Genomic DNA, 25,761 nt, shown 5'->3' with positions numbered 1-25,761 from the left:
TGGTCAGATTTTATAATCTGTAAAGTTCTCTTTAAACATTGGTTGGTGTTATTCATTCAAAATAACTAGCTTTAGATACCCTATACCTGGAGTTAGTTGACAAACTGTTTGTGAAAACAGCCAAATAATAAATATTTTAAGCTTTGCTGGCCATATTTTCCCTGTTGTAATTACTCAATTTTGCCTTTGTACTAAGGAAGCAGCCATTGGAACATGTAAATGAAGAGATGTACTTTATTTCAATAAAACTTTATCTGGAGAAACAAGTGGCAGACTAGATTTCATCTATGGGCTGTATTTGCAAATCCCTGCTCTACATCTTTGCAGAAAATAAACACATGAAGCACACAGAGGGACATATCTAAAGTGCTTCCCAGGGTGAAGACTGACATTGTCAGTTTTTGTGAGCAGCTGTCCTAATATTTTCAGAAATCTCTGTAAGGTACTTTCCAAATTCAAAGTTTTAGTTTCATATCTTAGCATCACCATTTTCTTCATCATCATCATTTTGTACCCAACTGAGAATCATCACCAAGAAAGGCATAAAAAACACTAGTTTTCTATACCTACTAGTCAGCCATACTCTGTTCTGCAAAAGACAGCCCTGATTATTGTTAAACAAAATATTAATCATACTTGTGGTGAAATGTCGCTATATTTTTTAACAAATTGGCCCTTTGAGCAACATGAATTTTAATGGATCGGTTTATTAACCTAAAGGTTGAGCCAGAATGAGAGTAACCGAATGATTTGTTCATAATTAGTAGTATTTATAATTATTTTACTTGGAAAAATATCACCTTAGATGTCATGATGTTTTTTAATTGCTTCAGATGAGATTCAAAATAATTGACTTTGCAAATGTATTTTAAAGAATTCATTTAAAAACATCCCAAGCTGCTGAGAGTCATCTGGAGGAGGCGAGATACTGATATCCATTCCTAGGAACAGGGAGAGATTGATTCATTTTTTTAACCCAATGAACAGTGAGCTGTGGTTGTTTCTAGACTCTAAAATAGCTGAGATGCTGATGTGGTGCTGTGCTTGTCCCTCTCCCCCATTAAATCTGCTAAATGAGTATGTTCTTTGAGTAGTGGCTTGTTTTTGGTCAAATATATATTTGTATACATTTTGTATTAAAAGGGGGGTAAGTACATGCTTGATAGGAGAAGAGATATATATGTGGTTGGTGGTTTCAGAAAAATACAGTCTATGTACATAAATTTGTGCATCTCATCACATGATTTAGACAGTCTTCAAGATACGTAGGTATAGGTTGTAAACTTAGCATCTCTAGAAATATTCAATTTTTCAGTTGATTGGTGAAGAAGAAAAGAAGTAGAAGGATACATTAACATCTGAGGAGATACAGCTTTTAAAATAATTATGGTTCTGAAATATAGGTAAATAAGTCACTAATAAGAAGCATGCAGCAGAATAACGATGATGATGATGTCTTATAATTATATAACACTGAAGAGTCACAAACTTTTGGTGTGTTCATGTGTGATTTCGTGTGCACCTCCCATCCACCTACATTTGAATGCAGGAAGGAAGGGTAGGACCAACTTCATTTGACAGATAAGGAAGAGAAGGCTCAGTGAAGCCAAGGGGTCTGCCCACATCTTCACTGCCCTCCAGCACATCACACTGCTTCTGGAACCCAAGGAAAAGGTAAACGTGTCCACAGGGTATCAAAGCCAACTTCAGCCTTCCTAGGTCGATCGAACTAGCCCAACCCAGAGAGTATGCACCCAGTTTCCCATTTGAGACATTTCAATGAATTAGTATCAAGAATATCCCAGGCAAGGAATATGGTGATGGGACAATTAGCCCTGTCTCTTATCTGCTTCTCCCAAGCCCTTTCACCTGCTCCTGTGCCTGAAGCACTTGGTGACATGTCTTCAGGCAGCAGTGCCCAGGACATAGATAGGTCACTCTCCCAAGCAGCCAAGCAGATGCCATCCATCACTGTCTGCATGTTTGAGAAACAGAAAAGTGTAGCCAGTGCCGGGGCGGGGGGGGGGGGGGGGGGGAGAACATTTGAAGGTAGCTAAAAGGGAAAGAACAGCGTTTCCCACTTATCTGCCAAGAAGTTTCCTCCAGAAAGTGCTGTGGAAATCGGGGTTTATGTGTTTAAATTCCTATACACACACTCACACATACACGCTCACAGGGCCCTGCAGAGCTCAATGGAAAAACACCCAGGTGAGAGAAATAAGGGTATATTAACTGATTAATTGTTATCTATTGTTTCTGTAGCAATTATAATCTATTACGAGCATTTATTCATATTGTCATACTCATTCAATCCTCAGAAAAATCCTTTAAGGTTTATTAGTAATATATTTTTCTCTCCCTTTTGTAGACCCCCCCCCCAAAAAAAAAATAGGCGATCCAATGTTTTCTTGCTCAAACTAATTTCACAAAATGGCAAGTTGACTTCTGACTCCTAGTCCATAACCAAAAGCAACGGTGAGAGATGAGAGACGGAAGGAAAGAAGGGGGACGTCTGAAACATGAGTTTAGAGCAGAGAGCCTGAAAACATCATCAGACCAAAATTCCTTCTGGTTTAGGTCAGAAGTGCCGAGTTGGTGTGGCTGCATGACACACAACCAGAAGGATAAGGCTGACTTTCAGGCACACCTGCTCATTTTGCAGCTGAGCATTCACTTTCAAACTCCGGCCTCTGATGTCCTGTGAAGTTGCTGGGGCAGCCGAGTTGGCACCAACTTCAAACTAGTTTAAGTCTCTGATTCACTTCACAAATATCCTCTCCAGATCCAGGGTCAATCTTTGCATCACAACCTACAAGCTTTTTTTTTTTTTTTTCCTCCTTTGCGGCTCCTCCCTTTACTCTCCAATCTCCTAATTCCTCTGCACCGCCTTCCAGTCTTAGTCTCTCCTGACCACCGCCCCCACCCCCCAAACTCGTGTCTGCTCCATGTGCAAGCCCCACCATCAGAGGCTAAGCGCCTCTCCACCAAGCTCCCCCGCTACCCTCTCCAGGCACTTACCTGGCGCTCGAGGCCTCAGGCATCACCCGGCTGCCCTCAGACTTCTTGGTTCTGTGTGTTCGATGCCGCCAGCCGGCATCCAGGGCCTGGGAGCCATGCAAGTCCTCAAGCTCTTTGTCACTTTCATCCTTAGTTTAAAACACTATTAATAACGACAAACAATAAAAAATGGCATTAGCTGCGGCTCTCGCCGCAGTCTCCTGAAGTATTATCTCACACCCCACCATTGCAACAAAGAAATCTCACAGAGGAAAATCAGACGCCAGGAGAAAACTTCACTGCTGCACATTCCTCCGCCCTTCGGGAGCGCCCCCTTGTGGCAGATGGGGAGCATGGCAAGGCGGTCTGGGCCTCCACTGGGAGGCGGGTGACCGGGAAAGGGTGCAAAGGGCTTAGGGTGGGTCCCCGGGTGTGGAGTCCGACTCCAGCCGTGAATAACAGCTCCTGTGTGCACTGCACTCAGGGAAAAGCTTTGGGGAGACCGCGTCCCTGAGTCCGGAGGTCTCCGAGGCCAGGTGAGTATGGCCTGAATCACAAATGTGCACAGCTCACACTCTGTGTGGGACGTGGTGATGGCAACCGTTTGCCTCTGTCCCGGGCCCGGGTCCGTCACGGCACCAATGTATCACAAAGTCGGACGTTTCACACAGGGCCGTGCTGGGAGACGGGCGTAGTCTCCGCTGTCTGAGTAAAGCGTGAGTGTCCAGTCTCCTGGAGTCTCGCCAGGGTAAGCACACAGACTGTTGGAACTCTGGAAACTTACTGCTCCCCACCTTGATGCAAACAGACTGTATGTCCAAATACTATCTTTCTGCAGAGAAATATAATCTTATTCATTCTCACTGACCCTGATAGGCAGATAGGAAATCAAATACATCACTCTTTCAGCAAACAGAATCAGAGGCTCATGCAACCAAGTAAAGAATCCAGTGCACTAAGAAAGAAAAAAAAACCCTGGAGATGAGGGTTCAGGTTTCCCGACTTTCTGCTGCCCATGTGTTCTGACCATGCTCTGTCTCTGGAGAGCAGGGGAAATGATGCTCGCTGACTTCCCCAGTGCAGGGCAATGAGTTGTCCCATTAAGGAGTGTTGATTGGCTCCCTGGCCATGAGGACAGCGTGCTGGGTGTGACACAGAGAGGCACAGACTGAGGCTGCAGGAGAGGATTTACTATTATGTCAAATGTCAGGGGAACAACCACTGGTTGTATCGGAATGTTCTTTGTTCACCAGAACCAGTAGTGGGACCTGAGTAAGAAAATTTGCAGGATGCCAGAAGCGCTCAGGCCAGAGTTCACCACATGTCTTGTGAAACATTATGTCATCTCGCCATCATGCTAATTCTGAGATCTTGGCTGTTAAGTTAACTCCAATTTTATAGATAAAGATACTGAGTCCTGGGTGGTTAGCATAAAGTAAGAAGCAGAGACAGAAATCAAACCTAAATCTAAATAAGCCTAGGGCTCTTCTCAGCACATCACATTGCTTCCCTGACTCTTCTAGCCATCCTGTGGAGGGAATTCCAGCCAGAGGTCAGTAGAGAGCACATCACATTAATTTCAGCAGACCACATCTCAGGCCAGTTCCCACAGATCTCTGTTATATCCCACTACTTTCCTGATACTGGTGGCAGCTCTGTACTGAACCACACAGGAAGACTAAGCTTGGAGTAAAATCATAAAACTCCATTCATTAGAAACCACAGGTTCTTCATGGGCTCTTTCTCCATAAACATTATAGACACTGTTGTCTATAGGCAAAATGAGCAATGTGCTGCTAAGATGATGATGATAATGAACATGATGAAATGAAGACAAGTCAATACAAGATACTTATCATGAACTCAGTAAATATTTCTTAGGTCTACATTGGGCTCTGGACTGAATATGAAGAAAAGCAACCTTCCCTGAAGGCAATAAACTTTGTCATAAACTCACATCAAGTAAAGAAGAGCAACAAGGATTTGGAAAATTCAAGGAAAGCTGCAAAAACAAAACGAAAATCATTTTCATGCACATGGATCTAAACTGAGGACCTTCAGAGATAAGACTGCATGAAGGAAGGAAATAAAAGTCCAGAAGTACTTCTCAAGGGGAAAGGGTCAGGGGGCTTGGGGCATGTAAAGGATACTGATTGGATCAGGGTTTGAAGAAGAGAAAATCAAGTGGGGTGGGAAAGACAGTCTTGTTCCCCTTTGGGCTGCTCAGAGCATCCCATTCTGCTCTGAAGCCCACACCAGGCAAAATAGAGCACACGAAAGTATAGCAACCCCAAAGTAAAGAAGAGAATGGAAATCATATCATGAGGAATTTGGAAAACTGGAAATGTTTAGGCAAATAAAGATAAACTCCATATAGAAACTAATTACTGTCTCCAAATATCCAAAGGGTTCTCAGGTAGAAGAGGGATGAGATCTGTTCTGCCAAGCTTAGAATGGAGTAGAAAGGAGCAATGGGGATAAACTTCAAAGAGAATGCATTTTGACTCACTAGAAGAAAAATATTCTGCTTGTTCAACCCCAAATTGGAAAAATCACTTCCTGTCTGGAGAAGACTAGAAGAGCTCTGCATCTGCAGCCCCTTGGTGAAGGAAAATACCCAAGCACAAAGGCCTGTTGTGCTCAGATAATCCTTGGGGCACCTCCATCTGAGACCACTTGCATCTGTAAATAACCTGAGGTTCTAACAGAAAGAATGAACCAAAGAAACACCTGGAATCCTCACACAGAGCATTTAACTCCCATTGAGAGATGTCGTGGTTTAATATGTTCAGTGATTACCTAAATCCAAAGTGCTTGTTGCTTCTTCCTCTCTTTCCCTCAAACAGAATTATGTACTCTACTGTCTAAGGTAATTCTCATATTTAAGTACTTCCTAATGGGGACAAATGCCCATTAGTAGAGTGGAAAACACAAATAAAAAGGCAAAAGTCCTATACTCTGATTAGTTTAAAAGAATCTTTTGGTTTTAAAAGAGCCATTTAGAAGCTATCTTATCAACAACCTCGCTGCTCATGTCTGAATTTCTGCCGTATCTTCCCTGATTGACTATTTTAACTGATTTCTGTTTGAGTGTTGCCTCCAAAGCTAATTTCATCATAGATCATTTTCATGGAGAAATAAGAAAAATATACTCATGGAAATGCATCAATAAGACATGGAAACAAAGAAAAACAAAAATGGTACCTTTAATATGCACTTTGTTAGAGTTTAAATACAGAACCTAAAATTAATCAGGATTGAAAAAGTCAGAATTATAGTAAACTTTTGAAAATTATCCCCTGCAGTTTGAGTGGCCACTACTTATGACACATAGTACTGGTAAAAGGTGTAAGTGAAATCATTGCCCATTTTGCTATCTTTTGCACATATATGCAAGTATTACAGTGCAAGTTGGGAAGGTAAAAAAAGGGGCAGGATAAATAAAAAGTTTAAGACTACTAATAAAGAAAAAAGAAACACTATGGACCTTTGAGGTGTGCTGGTATGTGGTTTTATTTGGGATTACTTACAGAGTATAAATTGGGATATATGTGTAAAAATGAGTAGAAACCTGGCAGGTGGATGACATGAGACATGGAGAATTGACTTCTAGACAGACTTTCAGTAAAGATGAAGGAGTAGGTAAATGCTATGCTTGAATCCTCCCATAGCCACATCAAAATGTGCAGATCCCTCCTGAGGAGCAATGGGTCCTGGCCTACATCAGAACTCCCATCCCAGGCTTCCAGTGCCAGGAAGAGAATTCCCCATAACTTCTGGCTATGAAAACCCATCAGGGAATTAGCCTGAGACAGAGGAGTCCTAGGAGTTCCTCAAACAGGGCTTATACACAGACTTACTTGATGACAAACTTACCTGCTCTGAGTTCCAGTGCTGGGGCAGTAGCTTCAGGGCACAAGAGACATGCAGGGAGGAACTGAATAGTCTAGCATTAGGATGAAGACTGGAGGGTCAGCTTTCTCCCAGGCAGAAGTTCTGGCAGAGGCCACTATTCATTTTCTGACCCCGGCTCACACTGTTCACCCCACCCACCCAATTTGCAGACCCACCTGCTCCACTTCCAGTGGCTTTTCCATACAACAGCCTATCTTGGCTCATAGTGTAGACTTTCCTAAATATTTTCAAAGGTTTGAAAACCCCAAACAAAAAGCATCTGGCCTCTGTGTGATCCAGGTCACTTAGTTCGTAGTTTGGTCTCCCCCATGTACCTCTAAGCCCAGTATAAGTACCAACCATCTGCAAATCACTTTATAGCTCACACACCAAGTGGCCCTGGCAGGGCACACAAGATCATTGATTTTGACCAATACCTCCTGGGAGGCCTCAGAGCCAGTGCACCCAGTGGCCAGTTTCAGATTATGATGGTGTGCCACCCAACCACATCCATACGTAACACACTCAAGAGAAAGACTTGGTATGCACAAGAGCCTGTTAAAGCAAGTTCTGCTTCATGAGGTGAGCCCCTGTGCAGCTGATCCCCCACTGTAGTCATGGCAAGTCCTCACAGCCATGCAGGCAGCAATCAAGGCTCAGCTACAACAGGAGGGTACACACAGCTCACACTAGTAGGGAACACACTTAGAGGTCTCAGCTCAGGTGACTGGGAGGCTGTGCCCTATAGGACACTTACTACATAAGCCCACCATACTAAGAATGGAAAGCATAACAGATATGCCTAATACATAGAAACAGACACAAAGAGGTAGCTAAAAATGGGGAAATGAACAAAAAAGTCCCCCCCAAAATAACAGCAGAAATCTTTAGAGAAAGAACTAAATGAAATGGAGGCAAGCAAACTAGCAAATATAGAGTTTAAAACAATGGTTATAAGGATGCTCAAGGAACATAGTGAGAATTTCGTATCCTTTATACGAAAGGATATAGAAATAATAAAAAATAACCAGTCAGAAATCAAGAATACAGCAATCAAAATGAAAAATACACTAGAAGGAATCAGCCATACATTAGATGAAGCAGAAGATCAGATCAGTGATTTGTGAGATAGAGGAGCAGAAAACACCAAGTTAATGAGGGGAAAAAAAGATAGTTTAAGGGGTCTGAGTCAACAATATCTGCATCATGGGGATACCAGAGAAGAAGACAGAAGGCAGGGAATTGAGAATCTATTTGAAGAAATAATGATGGAAATCTTCCCTCACCGGGTAAAGGAAAAAGACACACAAACTCAGGAAGTGCAAAAACCCCCAAGCAAAACAAACCCAAAGAGCCTACACCAAGACACATGATAATTAAAATAGCAAAGGTTAAAGACACAAAGAGAATCTTGAAAGTAGGAAAAATAAATAAATAAACAAGCAAAAAAAACAGTTACCTACAAGGAAGCTCCCATAACAATGTCAAGTGATTTCTCAACAGAAATTTTGCAGGCTAGAAAGGACTGGCATGAAATAGAGTGATGAGAAGCAAGGCCCTACAACCAAGACTACTCTATCCAGCAAAGCTATCATTTAAAATTAAAGGACAGGATAAAGCCTCACAGCTTCACAGATAAGATAAAACCAAAGGAGCTCCTCACCACCCAAAGCAGTGTCACAAGAATTGTTAAAGGGTCTTCTTTGAGAAGAAGAAAGTCAAGAAAATGAGTAATTAAATGGCAGTAACTACACACAATTATTTTAAATTCAAATGGATCCAATGCTCCAATCAAAAGATGTGGTAGCTGAATGGAAAACAAAACAAGACCTTTACCTGTGCAGTCTACAAGAGACTCACTTCAGATCAAAAGACACGAAGACTGAAAGTAAAGGGATGGAAAAAGATATTGCATAAAAATGGAAACAAAATAAAACAAAAAGTTAGAATAGCAATACTTACACCAGACAAAATATACCTTAAAACAAAGGCTATAACAAGAGAAAAAGAAGTACCCAGGAATTCCACTTCTGGGCATTTACCCAAAGAAATTCAAAACACAAAAAGACGTATGTATCCATATGTTCATTGCCATGTTATTTACAATAGCCAAGATATGGAAGTGGTCATCACAAATCAATGGATACAAAAGAAATGGGATATATACAATGAAATACAAGTCAGCCATAATATAAGATGAAATACTACCCTTTGGGACAACATGGATGCATCTTGAAAATATTATTATAAGTGAAATAAGTCAGATGGAGAAAATCTAAAACCATATGATTTGACTCATGTGGGATATAAAACTGAAAGCAACAGATGAGCAAACAAGACAAACAAAAACTCATTGACACAGACAAGAGTAGGGTGGTAACCAGAGAGCAAGGGGTGAGGTGAGGTAGAAAAGGGTAAAGGGGGTCAAATATATGGTGACAGAGGAGACTTGACTTGGGGTGGCGAACACAATAAAATGTACACATGATGTATTAGAGAATTGTGCACTTGAAACCTGTGTAATTTTATTAGCCAATTTCACTCCAATGTATTTAATAAACTTAAAATAAAATAAAATAAAATAAAATAAAAATACAATACAATACAGACTGGTAGAAACATATGCTTCCAGGGTATCCCCTCTGAGGCCCACAGGGGGGCACTAGTGAGACAAGTCCTATGCTGCCATTCTGTAATCTTAAATCTTGAAGGCCAGTAAAAGGCCACCTTCCTTATGTTTTCCAGGGCCTACTGTCTTTAGCTAGCAGGACAACAAGGAACACAGAATTTTATTCCAAGTCATTTCTCATTTCATTGTTAAAGCTGAGGAATCTGTAACCAAAGCCTTTGATTTCTGAATACGGAAATGGTGACAAGTCAGGATAGGAGGTAATTTAAAACATGAAAAGTCAGCACTTTCTGTTAATTTTTTCCCTCTCAGTCCTTTCTCAAATTTGCCCCAGTTCTGTGTATAGACAGCCCCACTGACTAAAAGCAACCTGGTCATTATATATCACTACCAATAACAGTGGGGCTGAGAAGTGGCAAAGGAATTCATCCAATGGCATCACCCCCCAATGAAGTAAGTGTACACCTGTGTCTACCATCTGGTTTCTGATCTTTACTCACCCTATGTCAAAGCCATGATCTAACCAGAACAGTAGGTATGGGGTTAAGTTTACACAGCTAACAGACCACTGTTCTTCCCTCCTCACTTTTCAACAAGAAGAATGCAGAACCCTGACTGATGTGGCTCAGAGGGCTGGGCATCATCTCACAAACTGAAAGGTCACGGATTTGATTCCTGGTGAAGGCACATGCCTGGGTTGCAGGCCAGGTCCCCAGGTGGAGGCACGTGAGAGGCAACTGATCAGTGTTTCTCTCCCACATCAGTGTTTCTCTTCTTCTCTTTCTCCATCTGTTTCCCATCTCTCTAAAAATAAATTAAAAGTTTTTTAAAAATTATTAGAAAAAAAGTGCAGAAAGTTCAGTTCCTCCCCTTGGCTATTGGACAAATGCCCAATCTGATAGTGACTGTGTCACAATTAACTCCTCCCTCACCCATGCCCCTCCTTCATAGATACTTAGTTGCCAAGCTCTGTTCATTCTTTCTGCATTGTATTTCTTGAATTAGTCCTTTTCTTTTATTCCTGCTGCAATTATCCTTACTGAAGTTGTTATTTTTGTTCTTTGTTAGGTTCTTGCTATATCTTCCCACTTGGTTTTTGTATACTAATATCTACCCATCATAACCCATTTCTCATGTGACTTTCAGTTTAGTTTTCCTGATGCATGCCTCCAGTATCATCACTCTCTGTTCAAAACTGCCAGTGATACTGTTCACAGTCCCAATGTAGTGATTCTGCATTGCCTACCAACCAAAGTCCAACAAATGAATGAACAGCTTTATTCACAAAGATTAAATTGTCCAATGACTCACATGTTACCCTTTGAATAAAGAACTGAGACTCAGGAAGTTACTCAATCTTCAGCAGCCCATGCACCAGAGGTCAATTTCAATTTACTTATCCAAATGGCTTTTTCTCCTATATGATCAAAAAGTTTTTTCCTCTGTCTACTCTGAATGATTCCTCATGCTCTTGAGTTCTGCTGTCTTTAACTATTATTTGTTTGAAAACTGACTTCTACTCTCACAAATGAGACTAGCAAAGTAGAAAAGAAACAAGTGACTTCCAAGAAAACTACCAGAATACGGAGAGGAGAAGTACTAGAACTTAAAACTAAGGTAATGGATGTTTACGATCTTGTTGGTTTAAAGCCCTGCTTCTCAGGACCTCCCTGGTCTACAGATGATTATCTCGATTGTGGTGGGTGTTTTTTCTGCTATACTTATGCTCCAAGTACTCAAAACCTAAGTGTTTATTATGCATCGCCACAATCAGACATCAATCTGTGAGGACAGCAGTGGTTTAAATGAGGATATCAGAGTGATACATGAAGACTGTGGAAAGCAACTTGGATGAAAATGCCTAGAAAAATTACTCAACCACTTCACCCATCATTACAACATTGCTGTTTCTGGGGCTGCAGGAGAGACTCCGAGAGGCACTGGCTCGGAAGCCAGGGGGCTGTGGGGGGAGAGCTAGGCACCCCACACCAGGCACAGCTCTGAGGATTCCAGTGACAGAGAGCTTCCTGTCCTGAGTGAAGCATGGGCACAGAGGACACTCCTTCTACATGGGACTAGGACAGCCATCCCCCTCTTACCAGGAGCTGTATGGCTATAACAATAATAGCCTAGAAAGGTGAAGAGCTAACTTTAAAAATAAAATTTAAAAAAACACACAAATACAAACTCTAGAAGACAACTTATAGTTTTGCCTGATTATTTCATGGCAGTGCAGTTAGGAAGTTTTTTATCTAACCTGTATTTCTCATTAAGCTATTGTTTGTTTTATCATGCATTGCTCATAGCCTCCTCACAAGCAGAGAAACACTCAGCTGGCCTGTGGGCTTTACTAACAGAGCTGCTGGGAAAACCAAGGTTAAAAACTTCTGCCCTAACAAAGGGCCATTGAGCTTCACCCAGAAGAGAGCTGTGGATCGCACTTCTCACGCTGGACAGGCCCACCATCCACGTGAGAACAGACATCCCATCATCAGCACCACTTCCATCTACTAAAATAAATAAGTAAATAAAATCAAGATTTGTGCCCGCACAGCAACCTGACAGAGAGAGTTGCAGGGTCAGCATCTGGAATTAACTCTGCCTCTGTGTTCACAGCAGTAGCTCAGCCCAAACGCACAGTCAAGGCCAGAGCAAAACTGCTAGCCCCGGGAAGCAGTCCTGCATTCTCACCCACAGGCAGCATTGACCTTGCAGAACCGGGTGCTTTCTGAGGGCGAGGGTAGGGCCCGTAAGCAAAACTCTCAATGTGTAGCTGTACCCCAACTTTTTCCTTAAACATCCACAATTCCTACAATGTTATGAAATAAAACGCTACTCTCAATTAAAAAAAAAGCACAGGTGTGACCGTGTAAACAAAGTGAGACTTGGGAAGGCCAGGAGGCCCTTGGCTGTCTACCTCCTGAGCACTGTGCCAGCTCCCTGGAGCACTGTGATTTCTCAGGTAGCAAAGCAGGAAGTGGCCTGAGGGCCATTCCTGTCTGGTAAGAGACACCTTGAAGGCCAGAAGGAGGTGACAAGGGCACAGACCTTTCCAATCCATATTTGGGTTGCCTAACATCTCCTACCTGTTTCCTCACCTGCAAAATAGAGAAAATAAAGTGGCATATTTCACAGGATTGTTGAGATGGTTTAATTAGATAAAAGCCTGGAACAGAGGAGTGGCCATTTGATTTTCCTTCTTAGTTGAAATATTAGCACGGGACCTCTGAGGCAAAGTAGCAAGGAAAGAGTGAGGAAGACAGCACAGTGAGAGTGACTGCTACCCCTTGCAGCCCTTGCGATGCCCCCACTGGGCAGGGTGCAGAGCATTCTCCCATTCATCCCAGTCCCAGCTCACTCCCAGGTATGGAGCAAGGTGCAGCACCATGAAGGCCTGCCTCCAATATGCGCTGCGCCCCACTGCCACTGGGATCCAGAGGAGGCATCTCTGTCCAGCTTTTTGATCAGCATGCTTCCTGGCCAGCTTCTGGGTGCACACAAAGGCCCATTCAGGATGGCTGGAGTTCCGAATGCAAGCAGATGAGTGAGGGGCCCAGCAGGGTGTGAAGGAGCAGCACAGTGCCTGGCACCAGTGCAACGCCGCCTGTGGGCATGTGGGACTGCAAGGCTCAGGTCTCTAGCAGCAGTCTCGCTCTTTGTTTCCCCTCAAATTCCTTTCTCCGATGGTGGATGGTGGTCCATCGGGGAGGGCACCAGCTGCCAGTGCTGGGACGGAATGACCTCCCGGGAGGAGGCTGGGACTCCCGCTCCCATGATGCCAACCAAATCAGCAAGGCACCCATTGGTAACAGGCCATCACCAAATGGTCTGCCCTTTCCAAAGCATTTCTTTCTGGGAAAAATGCCTCTCAGAATTTTCCACTCTGGGAAGGTACTAAGTACAGCACAGAGGTGAGAAATAAGAAGTTAAATTAGTGCACAGAAGCCATCCAGGGCCTAGGAAGTGGCCCATGATCTTCACCCTTGGTTTTCTCATCTGTGCAATGGGGCCTGGCCAAACAATATGTTGCAGCTACAAAGAGTAGCTGCAGTGAGAGTTTCTAGGTTGCAATCTATTTTCTCCCAGCCAGCATGCAGGACCCAGTCCCACCCTTCTTCTGTGTAGCTGACTGGGTCTCACAAAGACCACCTCACTGAGGGCCCAGCCAGATGGCTTGGCGGGCAGCCCCAGAACATCTCAGACCTGGTGCATCAGGATGGGCCAGCTCTGCTGCTGGACAGCAGAAGCTGCTCAAAGAAACATGCCCCTTGGACCCAGAGTAAAATAAGATCCCCTCCTTCATCTTTCCACTCCCAAATCTACAAAAGGCTGTCCCAATCACATGGCAAGTCAAACATGGAACAGAAAACTGACATTTCCATGGGAATACAGCATTTCCAAGATAGATCAACTCAAAAGGACTGACAGGATTTTCTATGATCTAAAAAAGTTTCTGACTTAACAGGACTTCTGGCCAAGATGGAGGCATAGGTGGACACAAGGTACCTCCACGCACAACCAAGATAGGGACAACAACAATTTAGAAACAGAATAACATCCAGAAATGACAGAAAATTGATCTGATTGGAAGTCAGACAACCAAGAAGTTGAATTAGACCCACGCATCCAGACCGGTAGGAGGAGTGGAGATGAGCAGCCAGGCGCAGGTCGGGTTGTGGCTTGGAGAGTGGACTGGCATGTAAGACATCCAGGGTGGCGTGCAGGACCGCAGCAGGTGGACCCTGAGTGTACAGGCGGCAGCTGGCAGACCCTGGCCCAGGGGTGGCAACCGGCAACCAGCAACTGGCAGACCCAATGAGGTGGTGATTGCAAAGCAAGGCAGGGCGTGCAAACCAGGATCACAGCACTGGAAAATAGAGCCTCGGGACACTGATTGAGGACTCTGTGGGAATTGAGGTGCATGGAGAGACACCCATCCTCATGGGGGAGGTCCTTGGAGGGTCCCATGGCATGCACAAGCCCACCCACATGGGAATTGGCACCAGAGGAGCTCAGTTTGCTTGGAGGAAGCAGGAGAGGGGACTGAGGTCCCACTGAGAATGGAGAAATCACCATTGTTCCCTCTCGACCCCACCCCCACATACAATGTCACAACCCAGTGACTGGGGTGCCCTGCCCAGGTGAACACCTAAGGCTCTGCCCCTTACTGTAACAGGTGTGACCAGACACCCCCCCCCTGAAAAAGATGTCTCAAACAGAAGAACAAATCAAAGTCCCAGAACTCATCCTTTTAAGCGACTGAGAGATAACTAACCTATCAGATGCACAGTTCAAAACACTGGAGATTAGGATGCTCACAGAATTGGTTGATTTTGGTAGCAAATTAGATGAACATATGCAAGCTACAATTAGAGAAATGAAGAAAAGTGCATAGGAAACCAATAGTGATGGGAAGGAAACTGGGACTCAAAACAATAGAGTGGACCAGAAGGAAGAAAGAAACAACCAAACAGAAAAGAATGGAGAAATAAGAATAAGAATAAAAATAAAAATAAAAATAAAAATAAAAATAAAAATAAAAATAAAAATAAAATAAAATAAAATAAAATAAAAACAAGGAGAAGCTTAGGAACCTCCAGGACATCTTTAAACATTCCAACATCCAAATTATAGGGGTACCAGAAGGGGAAGAGGAAGAGTCAGAAATTGAAAACTTATCTGAACAAATAATAAAGGAGAACTTTCCCATTCTAGCAAAGGAAATAGACCTCCAGGAAGTCCAGGAAGCTCAGAGAGTCCCAAAGAAGTTGGGCCCAAGAAGGAACACACCAAGGCACATCATAATTACATTAGCCAAGGTAAAAATGAAGGAGAGAATCCTAAAAGCAGCAAAAGATAAGGAGACAGTAACCTACAGAGGAGTTCCCATCAGACTGTCAGCTGATTTCTCAAAAGAGACCTTAGGCAAGAAGGGGCTGGAAAGAAGTATTCCAAGTCATGAAACGCAGAGACCTACATCTAAGATTGCTCTATCCAGCAAAGCTCTCATTTAGAATAGAAGGGCAGATAAAGTGCTTCTCAGATAAATTCAAGTTAAAGGAGTTCATCATCACCAAGCCCTTATTTTATGAAATGTTAAAGGGACTTATCTAAGAAAAGAAGATTAAAAAAAACATGTATAGTAAAATGACAGCGAATTCACAATTATTAACAACCACACCTAAAACAAAACCAAAAGAAACTAAGCAAACAACTAGAACAGGAACAGAACCACAGAAAGGGAGATCACATGGAGGGTTAGCAACAGGGGGGTGGGAGGAAGAGAGAGGGGGAAAGGTACAGAAAACAGGTAGTGTAGATGGTAGGTAGAAAATAGGGGGAGGGCAAGAATAGGATGGGAAATGTAGAAGCTAAAGAACTTATGACACATGGACATGAACTGAAGGGGGGAATGTGGGTGGGAGAGGGTGTGCAGGGTGGAGGGGAGTGAAGGGGGGAAATGGGACAACTATAATAGCATAATCAATAAAATATATTAAAAATTTACTTAACAGAAAAAAAAAAATTTAAAGTTTCTACCTCAACTAACCTGGCTGTCCACCTTTCCTGGAATTCACTGACTGCATTTATTGATCTGGATTTCTCTCACACAATAGTAAAACTCAGTACAAGCATCACCTCCTCCAGGAAGCCTTTCCTGACTACACATTTGAATCAGTGCTCCTTCATTATTCTTCCACAATACCATAGGAACAACTCTCTAATCACTTAGAAAATGGCATTGAAATTGATTATTTGTCTCATTCTTCTCTGTGGTGAGGCACTGTACTTTATCTATCTTTTTAACTCTAGTTTCTAGCACAGTGTTGGTTCAATGTAAGAGCTTAATAAATGTTTATTGAACTAAATAGATGTATATGTATGCTGCATTAGCTCCCTCATTTGTATTTTATAAGAGTAGCCTGTATCTTTGCTTTCAGGAAGTTCTATCTCATATCTAACTGGACTTTCTTCTGCATACATACATTGTTACATTTTTAAAATTCAGGATACAACAGCCTCTTTCTTATCAGAGTAACAGGAGAAATCGCTACTATCACTCATTTCTTTCTACAAAGTCAGCTTTATTTTATCAGTTTAAACTAGGGATGAACAATGAGAATCTCAGATCTGGCAGTTTTTACTTTTAACAAAAAAATAGGAAAGGATTTTGAAGAAGAATTCTGAACAGAGAGAACCTGTTCATTCCCTTTTTTTCCCACATGTTTTTATGGTTCAAGTACAGTTGTCTCCATTTTCCCCCTACCCCAGCTATCCCTATTTCCCACCCTTGATCCTACCCCCTTTGGTTTTGTTCATGTGTCCTTTATACATGTTCCTGAAATCTTTCCCCCTTCCCCCCCACATTATCTCCCATCTCCCCTCTGGTTACTTTCAGTTTGTTCTTAAATTCAATGTCTCTGGTTATATTTTGCTTGCTTTTTTGTTTTGTTGATTAGGTTCCAGTTAAAGGTGAGATCATGGTATTTGTTCCTCACCACCTGGCTTATTTCGCTCAGCATAATGCTCTCCAGTTCCATCCATGCTGTTGCAAAGGGTAGGAGCTCCTTCTCTACTGAATAGAATTCCATTATGTAAAATGTGCCATAGTAGGTGTTTTTTTCATTCATTTACTGTTCATTTCAACAAGCTTTTGTGCAGTGCCTACTGTGTATCAGACTGTGTGTAATGGAAAATAAACACATTCATCTTTAACCTAGAATACAAATAATGGGGACACTTAATTTAATAAAAATTAGCACTCCCCTTTCTTTATGGTTTCTTTGTTAGCATCACCAAATTTGGTGTGAATGTAGCAAAATCCAGAGTGCTAAAAAACAAAAAACAGACATAGTTTCCAATTCCTGAGTGGCCCAATGAGAGAACATCAGTTGGGGAGTCTTGCAGAGGCATTAAAAAATAAATATCACATACATATGGACATTTACGCAAAAGGAGCCACTTGCAGTTTCTCTGCTGAGCAGAGCTGGCCTCCACTCACCACACAGTTGGGAAGTTGGCAGGAGCTGCTGGTCACCAGCCTCCACACTGGCAGGCCCCTCTTTCTGGCCATGGAGCTCAGGGTCTGCATGACCTGAGGCAAGTCATCTGGGGACATTTAGAATTCTGATCTAGTGAGCCAGTGGAAGCAGCATAGATTAGAACAGAACAGAAATCTGGCAGCCTAAATACCATCTGCTTGGTCTGAAGTTTTGGCTCTGGCTCTGGATGGGAATCTAGGGCCAGACTGGGAAAGCTGTTGCATTTGAAGCTGGTTACAGCAGGTGGCGCAGGAAAGCAAAAACCAACCCTCAGTGGGGCCAGAAAGAAAGTATGGAATTAACTCAGCTCCAGAGAGAAGAATGGAGCCAAGAAAGGCAAAGGATAGCAGGCTGCATGGTGCAGGAGAAGCAAGCTGCCAGGGGAAGAGTAGGACCAGATAGGGGCATTTCTCAGATAAAGAAAAGTCAAGATAGGTCCTCAAAGGTCTGAATAAAACAATTGGATGGAGCACTTTTAGGAAATTTGCAAAGAAAACAAAAGAGAAAAACAACATACAATATTAACTTTAGGGCAAGATAAATACTTCTAGAGTTGAAAGGCTCAAACCATTCTGACCCTGAGACAGTGATGGGTAAAGTATAATTCCCCAAAGAGCCTTCCTCTACCATCACCAACACAAAACCAAACACTGATAACGGGAAAATAAATAAATAAATAAATAAATAAATCAATCCCAGAAACAAAACACTTATTCTGGCTAGTAAAGCTCTTGAAAGCAGCATTTTAAAAATATTATCTACACCCTAAAGCTAGTAGAAAAGCCACCTTCTCAACTTCTTATCTCTGGAATAGCTGGCCTCCAAATCATTCCATTATAGGATAAGAAGAGCAAAAAAGTTCCTCTCTTCCCACACCCTCGGCTCCTCGGTTACTGCGTTCCAAAAGGCAGAAAGCACCTCTTTATTTATGCGGCACAACAAGCTGAAGAACCTTAAGCAGGTAAGTGTCCGAAGCACAAGGATAAAATATCACACAAGATACAGGACTGCCTCTTTCCTCTAAAATCTTACTTCCAAAATATAGAATTTACTTCATGCACTTAAGCCGCATACGTTGGCATGAGTACAAATCTTAGGGAATGTAAGGAATTGTACTTTTTTTTCCATTTTGTTTATTTTCACATTTTTACTTCTCTCACTGGGGAATGATCCCACATACTTGAGGTATGAAGTTATAGAAATCAATTTTCAGTGTCTGCTTTTAAGTACATATACAAATATGAAAAGTTTTGCATTGCTTTACAAATTGTTGAAACATTTGATGTGCTTGTTTTAAATCTGCAAAAAGTGAGGTCTGCTCAACTAGGACATTAGATGAGTCAGGGATCTGTCCTGGAACCTTCTACCTGCAGCTGATGGGGTGCACATCACTATTTCTCAATGCAGCAAGCACAGTGCATGGTGACCCAGGCTCCAACAAAAGGCTGAGAGCACACAGAAGAGAGGAAATGCCCTCTGGGTGGGCCCAGAGAGGCTTCATGGAAGCAGACACCAGAGCTGTTTCACCTGTCTGTGCTGATGGACACACTGGAGGGGTGTCCAACCTTTTGGCATCTCTGGGCCACACTGAAAGAAGATGAGTTCTCTTGGGCCACACATTAAATACATTGTGACACATAATCACACACAAAAAAAACCCTCAAAATATTTTAGGTAAATATACGATTTTGTGTGGAGCCTCATTCACAGCCATCCTGGGCTGCATGTGGCCGATGGGCCACAAATTGGACACCCCTTGTGTCCTTCCTCAACTCACCATCTTCCTTTTCTGAGTAATTTCTGGTCTTCTTTAAGAATCAGTACTAATATCATCTGACACACCACTCTCTGACCAGCACCTTGCCCCTGTGCATTTGTAGAAAGCCTGAACAAGTCTTATTCCAAGTACATGACATAAAAATGATGTTGGTGTCTCCATCCTTGTACTACAATATTCACTCACCACAGTGTAGACTCCTGTTTTTCTGATCCTGAATGTTTTTCCAGGTCCCTCTCCCCCAAAGTCCCTCCTAAGCAGAGTTGCCAGATAAAAAGAAACTGTCCGATTAAATTTGAATTTCAGATAAACCATAATTTTTAGTATAAGTACATTCCAAATATTGTTTGTGTTGTTGAATTTTTATTTGCTAAATATAGCAACCTTTCTTTTGAGATTGATGAGCTCCTGTCTTCTTCTCTACTCCCTACTTGGGGCCAGGGGCCAGGGGGCCATTCAAAGCTGCCAGCACACTGACCGTTCTCTGTAGCTGCCTCAGAAAGAAGGGTGGCACCCTAGTCCCCACTTCCAGAATGTTGAGAGAGCAACCTCAGTCAGTTTCAGATCCATTTTGTGTTTTTCCTCCTTTATTGGGTGTATTTATTCAATAGAAATAAACTTTAAATGTTGCAGTGTGACATAAAAATACTTGCTGAATTATTTTTAAACAGGAGGGTTATCACTCACTTTGGATTTAAATGTGATTTAATGAATTGTATGAACTGTATGACTCTGACAGTTTGAAATCTGTCAGATCTTTGTTTAATTTCAAAGTGTCGCAAGGTAGACATGGCAACATTCACCTCTTCAGTTCTTGCTGACTCTGTGTCAGCCAAGCCCCCTCCCCCACACCTCTCAAGAGGCCACCCAGATCCAGGTGAAAAGCTGAATATGAAGAAATGCATTTAATCCCATCATATGGTGTCCACCATTGGGAGATATCTTCATGTTCAGTCTGCCCTCTTTATTTCACAATTTTAGCAAATAGAATTTAAAACATGAAAACACAACATCTTGGATTCCTCTTGTAACTGGGTGCAGCTAAGGAGGGGGTGCTAAATAGGGATTTGTAATGGGGTCCAGAACTCAGTGTCTGGGAAATATTAGAAAAAAAAATATATATATAGGATGTCCTCACCCCAACAAGTCTGAGCTGGGGAATGGGACACATGGAGCAGGGCCATTGAGAGTTGTTTTGAAGAGCAACAGTTTTGCAGATAACGTTTAGAACTGTTGTTTAACATATCTATAATCTTTAACTGGTTTCATAGATATGTTAAACAGCTCTGGTCAGCTTTGAGTAGGTGGGATGGGAGAGACTTCAACCTATGATGTAACTGGGAGGCAACTCCCCCTGGTTACAGTGCCTGCGTAAGAGCTTGGAGAAGATTGGCTCCACACCACAGAGCCATGCCTGCCTGGATTTACTATGGCAGCCCAATAAAGCTGGAAAAATACAGAAATGCTGGCAGCTATGGCCAATAGTGGGAGGAGTTAGAAATGGTGCAGCAGAGGAAGATTGGTGCTGGGATTTAAACCCAGGCACAGCAGCCATGTGGTCTCTTTTAGGGACCATGAGGCTTGGGCAGAGAAGAAACACAGACTTCTATTTCTTTTTCTCAGGTATGGTATCCCGGACTGGGCAGACTGGGCAGAGGGGGGAGGAAGGACTATGCATTTGTGGGCTTTCTAAAGGACTTTAGGATCTCAATGAAGACATTTAGTTATTACTCTTAAATTTGTATAAAACTTTAAATAAATAATCCCTTTCCTTTTCACCAATCTCTGGCATTGAGACACAACTTTCAGCAATAGTATATTGTTCACCGCCCTGCCTTGGGTATGTTCTATAACACTCTAACAAATCCCATCTACTAACATTGTCATTCTTTCCTCCCAGTGTGAAAACTTGCAACAAGCATAACTTACAACAGCATTGTCCTAACTTTTTCACATCAGTACACACAGAAGATCATCACATAACTGGGGTATGTTGAAAAATATTTGGGAGATTTTATTTGAGACTTAGTAATAAAAATAATTAAATTTTATTAATTAAAATCTCCCAGTCATAAATCATTTTTCATTTTAAGATGTAAAAAATTAAAGTCACACCTGCCTCATATGTTATATAAGAATATAGGAACACATGAAATCAGAAAAAATGTAATGTTTATACAACAGGCAAGGCAAAGACCAGCATGATAATAAGACATATAACTAAGCAATGACTGAACTGATACAAGCATGCTGTAGTAGGAAGGATGGAGCAACATGAGTTCTCTGCGGCTGCTCCATCCAGGACACACTGGTGGCGAGGTCTCTGACAACTTTCAGACTCTCAGATTGTCACTACAGAATTTGGGTAGTTTATTTTTTTGAAGATTTTATTTATTTTTTAGAGAGATAGGAAGGGAAGGACAAAAAAAAAGGGAGGGAAACATGGATGTGCAAGACAAACATCAAGTGGTTGTCTCTTGCACACCCCTAACTGGGGACATGGCCGGCAACCCAGGGGTGTACCCTGACCAGGAATCACACCCACAACTGTTTAGTGGGTGGGACAACATCCAGCCTACTGAGCCATACCAGTCAGAGCAGAATTTAGGCAGTTTATAGATAAAGCCAAACAATGAATGTTGAAATAGAAGTGAAATTTCTAAAAAATTATCAAGTCCTATGTATGACCACTATAAGAAAATTATAACTATCTGTATCTCAGAAAATGCCTGAAAACTACCCCAGCACACCCAAACCAGCCACTGCACCCCAGGAAGCACTGCCTTGTGGAAAGAGAGCACAGTGCTCTTGCCCTCTGGCTCATGTCCAGTCCATTGCTGGTGCTATAAGCACAGTCAAAATGAGCAGGCATTGAAAAAGAGAAATAATTTTATTTTTCAACCAAATGAAAGTCTTCCCCACCTATTAAGGATAATAAAACACTGAAATAAGTTACTCATAAAAGACTCAAGGACTATATTCCACCCCTGACCTGCCATGGTGGGCACAAAGGGCCAGGACAACCATTCCATTCAATGCCACGTACAAAGCAACCATGGGACACCTAGCACCAAGCGAGCACCAGAGATAGAAAAAATGTAAAAATCTTGGTCCTTCCTAGGAGCAGCTTACAGTGTGGAGAGTGAGACCAACACAGAAGCAGGCATGCAAGGGAATCCATGATTTCGCTGAGTCACAGCTATGATGAAGTTCAATGATTCTTTCCTGCCACCCCCAATTATGCTATGATGAGACACATGATTTTACAAAGCATCTTTCTCCTGAACAATTCTCTTTTCTTTAAGATCTTGCCTTAAGTTTGAGTACTGAAAATGTTTTTCTCCTGCTGAAAAGTATGCCACTTTTTTCCTGCTGAGCTGGTTTCAGAGCTTGGAACAAAGGACACAGCACTGCCAGGTACCACTGGCTGACTCTGTCCTACAGGCCTAGAATGTAAAACACAGAGGACTAAAGAGTTGGCTTGGAAGTGAACCTGATAATTTTTAGAAAAAAAAGTGTATCTACTCATTCCACTTCCTAGGTCTCAGCAAGATTTCCTTGAGCACATGACTTTGAAATTGCCTGTCAATCCTGTGCCTTTCAAGACCTGTCTCCTTTAACCATCCTAGAAAGGTCACAGTACTGAACCATGTTGTTTTCTTGATTCTGTAATAAATGGCACACCTATTAGGGAGTTCCATCTGAGTCCCCAGCAAAACAAAATTAATGTGTGTGAATTAGTGCCACTTGTCTGCTCTGTGGAACAATGACAAAACCATGTTTTCCTACAACAGATACCTGACCCTTCTCTAGCTCCCATCAGCCTCTTTCTTCATAATGATCTACACCTCACCTCAACTTGTGTTTAGTTTTATAGTTTGTGAAAATATTTCAAGTGTACTTCTTCATTTGACCTTTGACATTTGGGCAGTAGATTATGTGAAGGTCTTATTTCTAATGTATAAAGGAAAAAATAAAGCTCAGAGAGTTAAATGTCAAGCCTAAGTCAATCAGCTAAAATCTGAAGGGGCATTTGTTGGACCAAGGTCTGAATGAGGTATACTTTCCAAAGTACTGTAACCAGTCAGTAGACAATGAGAGAGAAGTTTGAGAAGGTTAATGTTGAAGGAGCCACCATGTTCCCTTCTTTAACCTCCTACCCACAAGTCACCAGAAGCCTCTGATTAAAAATCTATAAATATCTGAATCACCTTTGGTGCATAGATTCTGGGAAAAAACTACAAGCATCCATGTACACACAAACACATTTATATATGGATAAAATTTACTATCATTCCAGTATTTAAAATTCTTTACCAGATTCCACATTATTCTTCTCCATGCAATAAGTACCAGAAACATAGTAGAAGCTCAGTATCTATTGATTGAATGAATAAATTAATGATTATCTCCTTCATCCCTTCATATGTCTCAGAGTTGTCCTCTACTTCATCCAGTCCCACCTCCTTGCTGTTCCTGCCAATAGCACTGGAGCATCCACACAGGCTCAGTGTAAGAGGATTCTAAATGTAACAAAATGGATCAGTACCAGTCAAAAATAACACAGTAGTTTCTGTGGTGCTGAACCAATACCTACAAATTCTAGCTTCAAGGATGACTGTAACAAATGACCGTTTTAATCCTTTGAGACAGATAATCCTTTAAAATAGATATTCAAATTTCATTTAATAGGTGAATACACATAAGCTTGGAGAAATCAAATAATTAGCAAAAGATCACAGAACTGGCAAGGGACAGAAGCAGAACGTGAACCAAGTTCTGACTGTTTAGTTTACCATTGTATATCTAGTGACTAACATGGTAATTGGCCTCCCTGATATTTCTTGAAAATGTCTTGTACACTCTACTTGGGGACCTTTGCACTGGTTATTTACTTGGCCTACAAGTCTCTCCCCCAGAAATCTGCAGGCAGACATATACCTTCCTGACACCTCCTCTAAGACTTTGCACATTTTTAGTTACTTAAAGATCCCTTCCCTCACCACCCAAAATTACAATTCCACCTTGCCCCCCACCATTTGAGATTCTCCTTATCCTACTTTGTTTTTTTGTAAGGCGTATCTTTTTGTATGTATCATAAAAATTAGTTATTTACTATGTTTATATATATTGTCTAAGTAGGTTTTGCTATGGTGTGTATGGATTTTTGTCTTTTTTAGTTCGTGAATGTATTCTGAACACTAAGAATATTGCCAGCAATATATTAGGGGTTCAATAAATATTTGCTGACTTGAAGGAATGAATGAATTGTAGTCACTCAGTTAATATTTGTTGAATAAATGAAGAGTCCAGACTCCTTACCTTATCTAAGCTAAACCACAAGTAGATTGCATTTGTTTAATGCCTTTTGTATGATAGGCCCAGTGACATAAGTGATCTCATTTAATTAGCTCTCAAATCCTTTGAGATAGACAACTGAATCCCCTTTACTGATGAAGATGTGTAGGCTCAGATAAATTAAATAATTAGCTGAATACCCTACCACTGTTAAGTTACAAGGCAGAATTTGAACTCAGTAGTGTCTAACTTCAAAGCTTGGAGTTCTCTCATCCTTCCACAGCCCTTCTCAATGTACTCACATGGGTATGAGCCATCTAGAAATGTGCTGCCTATACAAATGAAATATTGCCCCATATGAAATATGTATGTCTTCATCATTCATAGTCAATATTATTTTCCCATTGGACTCAGACACTACAGCATTCACTACCTAAGATGAGTCTGGTTATTTCTTCTGCTGTTCTAGAGCCAGGTGGCAGTGCCTGTAACTAGACTAGCCTGGTAATTTGCATTTCTAATCATTCAAGAATTTAATTAGTATCATGGTCTTAATCAAGCGCATTGCAAATACAGCTGATGTCATCAGAGCAGAATTAGTCTGAAAGAGAAAAGCGTTTTTACTGTCTGAGTCTGCCTCCATTGGCATCAGCGTGAAGGGTCTCAGGGGCTCATGAATGAGGAAAGAAACCAGCTTAAAATCTAGATTCTGTTATTAAAGACCTTTTAAAAACATTAGCTGGGAAAGGTTTTGGAAACTGTAACATAATTAAGGTAAAAATATGCAGGTAACAAAGGTCTATTGGTATATAATTCACACATCATGGCATTCACCCATTGTAACTGTACAATTTACTGATTGCTTTTAAATGTGCAGAGTTGGGCAACTATAAACACAATTTGGTTTTAAAACATTCTAATCACTCCACAAATTTTCCTCAAGCATGTTGCTGTCAGTCTCTGTTCCTAGTCCCCATTCCCAAACAACCTACCCAGTCCCAGGCAACCGCTGCTTGGCTTTCCATATCTATGAATTTTCCCTTTCTAGACATTTCATATCAATAGGATAACATAATATGAGTATTTTCATGTCTGTCTTTTTTCACTTAGCAAGTTTTTGAGGT

The 25,761-nt window shown here is 41.7% G+C and overlaps 1 long non-coding RNA gene across 2 annotated transcripts in view; it reads right to left on the bottom strand.

The window, feature by feature from the left end:
• The window catches only part of LOC118497976, an 86,646-nt gene extending 83,388 nt beyond the window's left edge, over window positions 1-3,258 (bottom strand). For both annotated transcript variants that reach the window (XR_004900504.1, XR_004900505.1), the window contains exon 1: window positions 3,019-3,258. This is a non-coding gene — a long non-coding RNA (uncharacterized LOC118497976). The remainder of the gene's footprint in view (window positions 1-3,018) is intronic.
• Window positions 3,259-25,761: the final 22,503 nt, after the last annotated feature.

Source organism: Phyllostomus discolor, chromosome 13 (genome assembly GCF_004126475.2).
Source record: "Phyllostomus discolor isolate MPI-MPIP mPhyDis1 chromosome 13, mPhyDis1.pri.v3, whole genome shotgun sequence".
Lineage (NCBI taxonomy): Eukaryota > Metazoa > Chordata > Mammalia > Chiroptera > Phyllostomidae > Phyllostomus > Phyllostomus discolor.
The sequence above is the reverse complement of the archived record's forward strand: the minus strand, read 5'-3'. Positions and strand labels throughout refer to the sequence as shown.